A 6,496-nucleotide genomic window follows, 5' to 3' on the forward strand; every position below is an offset into this window, starting at 1 on the left:
GGAATTTGACTATGCAAAAACAATTGTTACAATAGCAAGAATGGACACTATATATTTGCATTTTGTGGCTTTGGCAACTCAAATGAAATGGAAATTTTGACATTTAGATGTTGAATCTGCTTTCTTAAGTGGAATTTTTATTGAAGAAATTTATGTAGCTCAACTTGAACGTTTTGTTGTGAAAGAAAGTGAAGACAAGGTGCATAAGCATCATAAAGCTTTGTATGGACTAAAACAAGCTCCTAGAGCATAGTAAAACAAAATTGATGTCTATTTTTGCGGTCAAGGTTTCACGAGGAGCGAAAATGATGCAACTCTTTGTTTGAAAAGGTTGATGGATGGTGGCTCTTTAATTGTTTCTTTGTATGTTGATGATATGTTAGTCACAAGCAATAATTAAAAAGAATGGTGCATCAACTTATGGAGGAGATGCAAAATTAGTTTCAGATGTCTAGCTTAGGAAAATGAACTATTTTCTAAGCTTGGAAGTACATCAAACCGATGATGCAATTCTTCTTAATCAAGAGATGTATGCCCATGAAGTTTTGAATAAGTTCAAAATGGAAAGTTTCAAATCTGTCCCAACTCCTTTGGTGCAAAATTTTTGAAATTGTGCCAGGATGATGGAGTTGGAAAAATGAATGTTTCTCTTTATAGAAGTTTGCTCTATATCTTACTTCATCTAGACTTGATCTTATGTATGTAGCCAGCTTACTCTAAAGTTCAAGTGTGACATATTTTGTAGCAGCAAAGACAATGCTGCTTAGGTAGTTAAAAGACACTACTCAACTTCGAATTTGGGGTAAGATTGGTAAAGTGGAAATTTATTTGGTTATATTGATAGTGATTAGGCTGGAAACCTTAATGACATATACGAAGAGCACTACAACTTACATTTTTTTCCTTAGGCTTTAGCATTTTTTTCTTAGAACTCAAAGAAGCAAGAAATTGTAGTTCAATTCACTGCTGAAGCAGAATATGTAGCACAAGCTATAACCAAGGGCAGACCCACGTTGATGCTAAGGGGGCCTGGGCCTCCCTGATCTGTTTTTCTAATTTTATTTTATATATATATATATATATATATATATATATATACTTTAATATCAGAGTAATTATTTTTATTTTGGAGTTAGATATGCTATTAAAATGTCATTTCTTTCTCTCTCTCTTTTTTTTTCAAATTTATAATTCTCCTTTTATACTTTGTAATGTGAATATACTGATATTTTATTTATATTTTTATAGTATTTATTGTGAAGATAATTGTATTTTTTTTGTTTAGACAAGATATTCAAATAATATCTATTTTTCTTTTCAAGTATTTTTTATCATCTATTATTGCTATTTTAATGACTATAAATGATTATATTTACAAGACTCTATTAGTTTCTCTTTATATGAATTTGGTTATAAATAATTTGATGACTAAAAGCTATTTATTAACATTTGCAGTAGGTAAACTTCATTACAAATACTTTATATAAAATATTAACATAATTGAGGTTTGAGACACACTAACAAAAATTCTTTGTTTCTATAATAAAAAATCATTGTTTCTAATCACTTCTTTGTATTTTTTTTCTTCCTTTCTCCTCTTTTGTTTGGTCATTGCTAGTATATGGATCGAAACACGTCATCAAATAAATCTTGAAAAACAAATCAAATATGAAGTTCTACTAGAGATATGTCAAAATTCTAGCTAGACACGGACTATTTTCATGACATAACATTATTAATCTTCTAATTTTCTTTAAAATGTGGTTAATGTAAACACTAATTTTTATTATAAATTCATGAATTTTCAATGACATGTTAATGATTAAATCTTGTAATCTTGGGTCTTAAAAAATGTTTAGTTTGTTTTTTGTTTACATATATATTTTTTTATTGATATTGTAAAAATTTAATGACATAATCAGTATACACCACTGCATAAAAGTTATTCAAAGATAATTATTTTATATTTTTCATGACGATTATGAACCATCTTTAAATTTACCATCGTGAAAAGTGTTAAGATTTTACGATAATTTTCAAATATTTTAGAATCTTGCATTCTATTCGGTTTTTTAAGAAACTATCTTCAAATGTTTTTAATTTAAAAAATGTTAAAAAAAAGTAACAATTTTATGATTTTCTAAAGAATTATCTTAAAAAGTATATTTTTTTTTATAAAAAAAAGACCAAAATTAATGTATACCTGATTAATGTGCATGAAAAAAAAAAGAACTTGAATCATTTCTTCAAGTAAAAAGATGACATTGGAAAAGAAATCATATGCAAAGTTCCAAGGTTGCCAAAATAATAGTTACAAAGTCCCTCAAACACATCACAAAAACTATATATATATTATTGGCTACAATTTACAAAAAGAAAAAGAAATTGCTATATAATACCTGACTATAGACATGTAAAAAGGGGGTGAATTTTCTTAAAATAAATTTATTGGGACTGTCATGCAGCTTAGCATCAGAAAAAATCTCTTTGATCACCATTGTTCACCTTGATCTCTACAAGTTCCTCAATAGGCTGCCGGCATATAGGGCAGTTATTGGATTGATGTCGAAGAGCATTTGCACACTCACTGCACATACACTGGAAAAATAGAACAGATGTAATATGAGAATAATCAAATAGAGTTAATTTCCCTCTATCATAGAGGTAGTTTTCAAACTTGTTTCATCACATAAAATCCAGCTTGTTATTATTAAATAATTGCATTTTACGCACATAAAATCCCTCTAAGTTGAGGGGAAAACAAGTAAACTTGTTACATTAATTAGATGCTATATCCAACAACATAAATATAATCTAATTTGTAGGTATCCAACACATGTCGTCTATGCCTAGCATAGGTTTATTCAATATTTTGATGTATCCTTGTATGAGGATCACACTTAGTTCCCATATGTTTAACTTAGGTTCCAAAATGTCATTGAGATGTATACACCAGGGTAAAGAAAACAGTTTCAAAATCAGTCAAACTTGCAAGCAAAGATAAACTGCAGAGGAAGAGATATAAGTACCTTCTGGTAACCTGTTTCAACTACAGCTTTCAAAATCATGCTTGAGATGAGAAATCCAGCAAGGGAATCTAGAAACTTCACTCCAAGAATAGACCCTCCTAACATGGAGATGAAAATCTATTGTTAGTGAACCTAAGCAAGACTCAAGACATAACTGGATCAAGTATCCAAAGTCAAAGCCTGCTCTGTAGACAGTAACACGACACTAGTTATATTTTAACTTTGGGAATATGACAATTCCTTAGGAATATTATGGTGTTTTTGGTTTGACTGTTTTCTGTTTTCATTTTCACTGAAAATAGAAAATGGTGATGGAAATGCGTTTGGTTGGATTTTTGAAAACATTTTCAGTGAAAATATTTTCTCAAATGAACCAAAAACTGGAAACAATAAAATCTCGTTTTAAGTGTTTTCAGTTGAAATCAGAAACCTCATTTTGGATAAAATGAAAATGCAGTGATAAGAAATGTAATTTTAAACAAATCTAAAAATACATTTTCTTTTGAAAATGCATTTTATTTCTTGAAAGCAGAAAGCAAGAAGTCAAACCAAACATGTTTTCAGAATTCTAATCTTTTGAAAATGAAAATAATTTTCAGCAAATAAAAACAGAAAATGAAAATGCAAACCAAACACACCCTTAACTTTCCATTCTTGTCTCTCACGTTTTCAATAAATCACAAAGCAGCACCCCCCCTCCCCCAAGCAAACCAAGTTATAAGGTTTTTGCATAAAATGAGTCTTTAACAAAGAATATATGACTAGCACAAAACACTTGGTAAATTTTGTCTGATATCTCCTAAACAGATAAGCTATATAGCTTACACAAACTAGGGACTGACATCTTTATTACCAGGACATGTCAAAGATTAAGTCAACAACACAAATATGAGATAATGTGAAACCAGCTTAGCTCTCAATCGGCTATAACTTGAGCCTGTTTTAGTCAATGCACACTTACAAACTCCGTACGTGAGACACTATTTGTAATTAGTTAAGCCACATTGTGGTAGTTGCCAAGTGATGCACTACTAATAAAGTCTGAAACATAATTCAAACATGAAATTCTACAAAAATTTAGAGATGATTTTAACCTCAATTCTCTATAATCTAGACAGAATGTCTTAGTTCTCCAGCATAACCATGTTGGCAGCGAAACCATTACTCTCAATATCATATGATTAGAACCTATGATCTATTCACAAACTGACAACACATTCTTTTGTTAAGAATAAGCTGAAGAAAATTTGGGTCTAAAGATATCAACCTCAACCAGCATAACCATTCTTTGAGTTCCTTTCTCACAAACTCCTGAGAATGATCAATGTTTGGAGCAGCATGAAAATTATTTTTTTCTCAGGTTCACACAGAAAGTAACAATATCATAGCATGAAAATTATGAATGAACAAAATGTTAAGGCATGTGCTACTGTGTTATAGAAAAAGTACAAAACCTTTTATCTTATTCTGTTTTTTTATTATTATTTTTAGTGCCCAAACCTTTTAACCACATGCATGCAAGTGAGATATTAAAGTTTATCAAGGGGTCAAGAGTTAAGTCCTTGTTGAAAAATTTCATTAATTAAATTGTAATTTCATTCTTTTTTAACCTTCTTTTATTTTTTATGCTTCTAGAAAACTGGAGATCCTTTAGAAGAGAAGAACTCCAAAACTATAAACATCATACTTCGTTGAGTATATGCCTTTTCTCACATACTCAGGAGGTACATACCCACCGCAAAAGCCAACAGGAAGTGATTAGAGACAAGAAGGAGAAACTATAACACTTACCAAAGCTATTTTACTTACTATATTCCAACGATCCTGCTTGTAAAATATAAATATTTTTTTTAAAGATAAATTGAATTAAACACAAATAGATTTATCTGAAACATCTTAAGTGCGGATTAACACCCTAATCTTTTTAAAGTTGAAAAGGCAAAATATCTGATTTGGTAATTCATCGTTTCTACTTTCACAAAGTCAGAAAGCCTTAAATGTTAAGTGACTAGTAGAAGTTTCATAAGCTGCGGTTTTGATTCATGCATATTAAATTTAATGTAACGTTTTATGATATAAATTTGTTAATGAGTTATTCATATCTATTACAGCATAGAGCAGATTTCAAACCTGGAAGTTCTTATAGATGCAGAACATAGAGAAAAATAGTATCATTCAGTAGAGCCACTCCATAAGAACTAAGAGGCAGGAGTGAAAAGAATAAAATGACTCCCAGGATTGAGAAACACTGAACTCTCCTCACAAGACTTCCTACTCTAAAACTATTCCCTCTCCTGGACAGCTGCTCCCTATATATAGCCATGGCCTAAGTATCTCTTTCACTTGCATTCATTTAGTTGGGAGGTTATTGCCAGCTTTCCCTCTATCTTAATAATATAAACTCTCTTAACTGCAGATCAGCTATCACAGGCAACCCTTGAGTTCCCATATAAACTTCCAATATCAAGCATATTCTCAAATGCATCAAGGCCAGTGGGACAACTAATTGACTAATCAACAGAGAAATTTTATCAACTGGAGGGAGGATACTCGTTAACTAATTCATATATCAACATACAAATGTTATCAACAGAAGGAAACATGGGTTCACTTACTCATTAATCAGCATACAAATTTAATTTTATCAGTTTCTTTGGGTGGGAAGGGATAAGATAAAAGTAAAAATTAACAGTTTCATGGAATGACCTTTAATTTTCCAACAACTAGTATTCAGTACAGCAAATTTGATGTTTTATGTAGGAAAAATGAGAATGAGCAATGGACCCCAAAAAAGTAAAAATGCACTAGTTATTAACCTATCATTGTATTTTTTATCATTATTTTATATGAGCTCATTGCCTACAGAAACCACAAGAAATTTTTAATACAAAAGAAATTATACTCTACAAACTAACCGTAATATTATATTTGAAATAGACATTCAGAACTGTAAGAAAATAATCATACACTACTAACTATATCCTATTTTACGACGCACATTCTACGTCGGTCATTCAGTAGCCGACGTAGTAGTCAACGCGGTGGCATTTACGTAATTATATACGATTTTTAAACGGTACATTTCGTAAACGACGACGTTTGAATTTAACCCCGGCTTTGTACGTTTGGTTCAACTTATCGAAGACGGTGCTTTTGAAGACACCGTCGTAGAAATAAAAGGATACAAAGACGGTGTTGCTTATACACCGTCGTAAATTTCGTACTATATATACTCGTGTTTCCATATTGATTCAACACTTCATCTCCTGTCTTCGAAAATTCTACGACGAAAACCTAAAACCTAGCGCACATTCTACTCATCCCACTCGATCTCTTTTGTGCCCACCCTCACATCGCTGTTCCCTGACCTTCGTCGTGCCCACCCTAGCTACCTGTTGGTCCCACCACCGCCATAGCCGAAGTCGTGCTCTTTGGAGTGGTGTCGCGACCTTGCTACTGTCAAGGTA

The sequence above is a fragment of the Glycine max genome, chromosome 10, assembly GCF_000004515.6.
Source record: "Glycine max cultivar Williams 82 chromosome 10, Glycine_max_v4.0, whole genome shotgun sequence".
Classification (NCBI taxonomy): domain Eukaryota; kingdom Viridiplantae; phylum Streptophyta; class Magnoliopsida; order Fabales; family Fabaceae; genus Glycine; species Glycine max.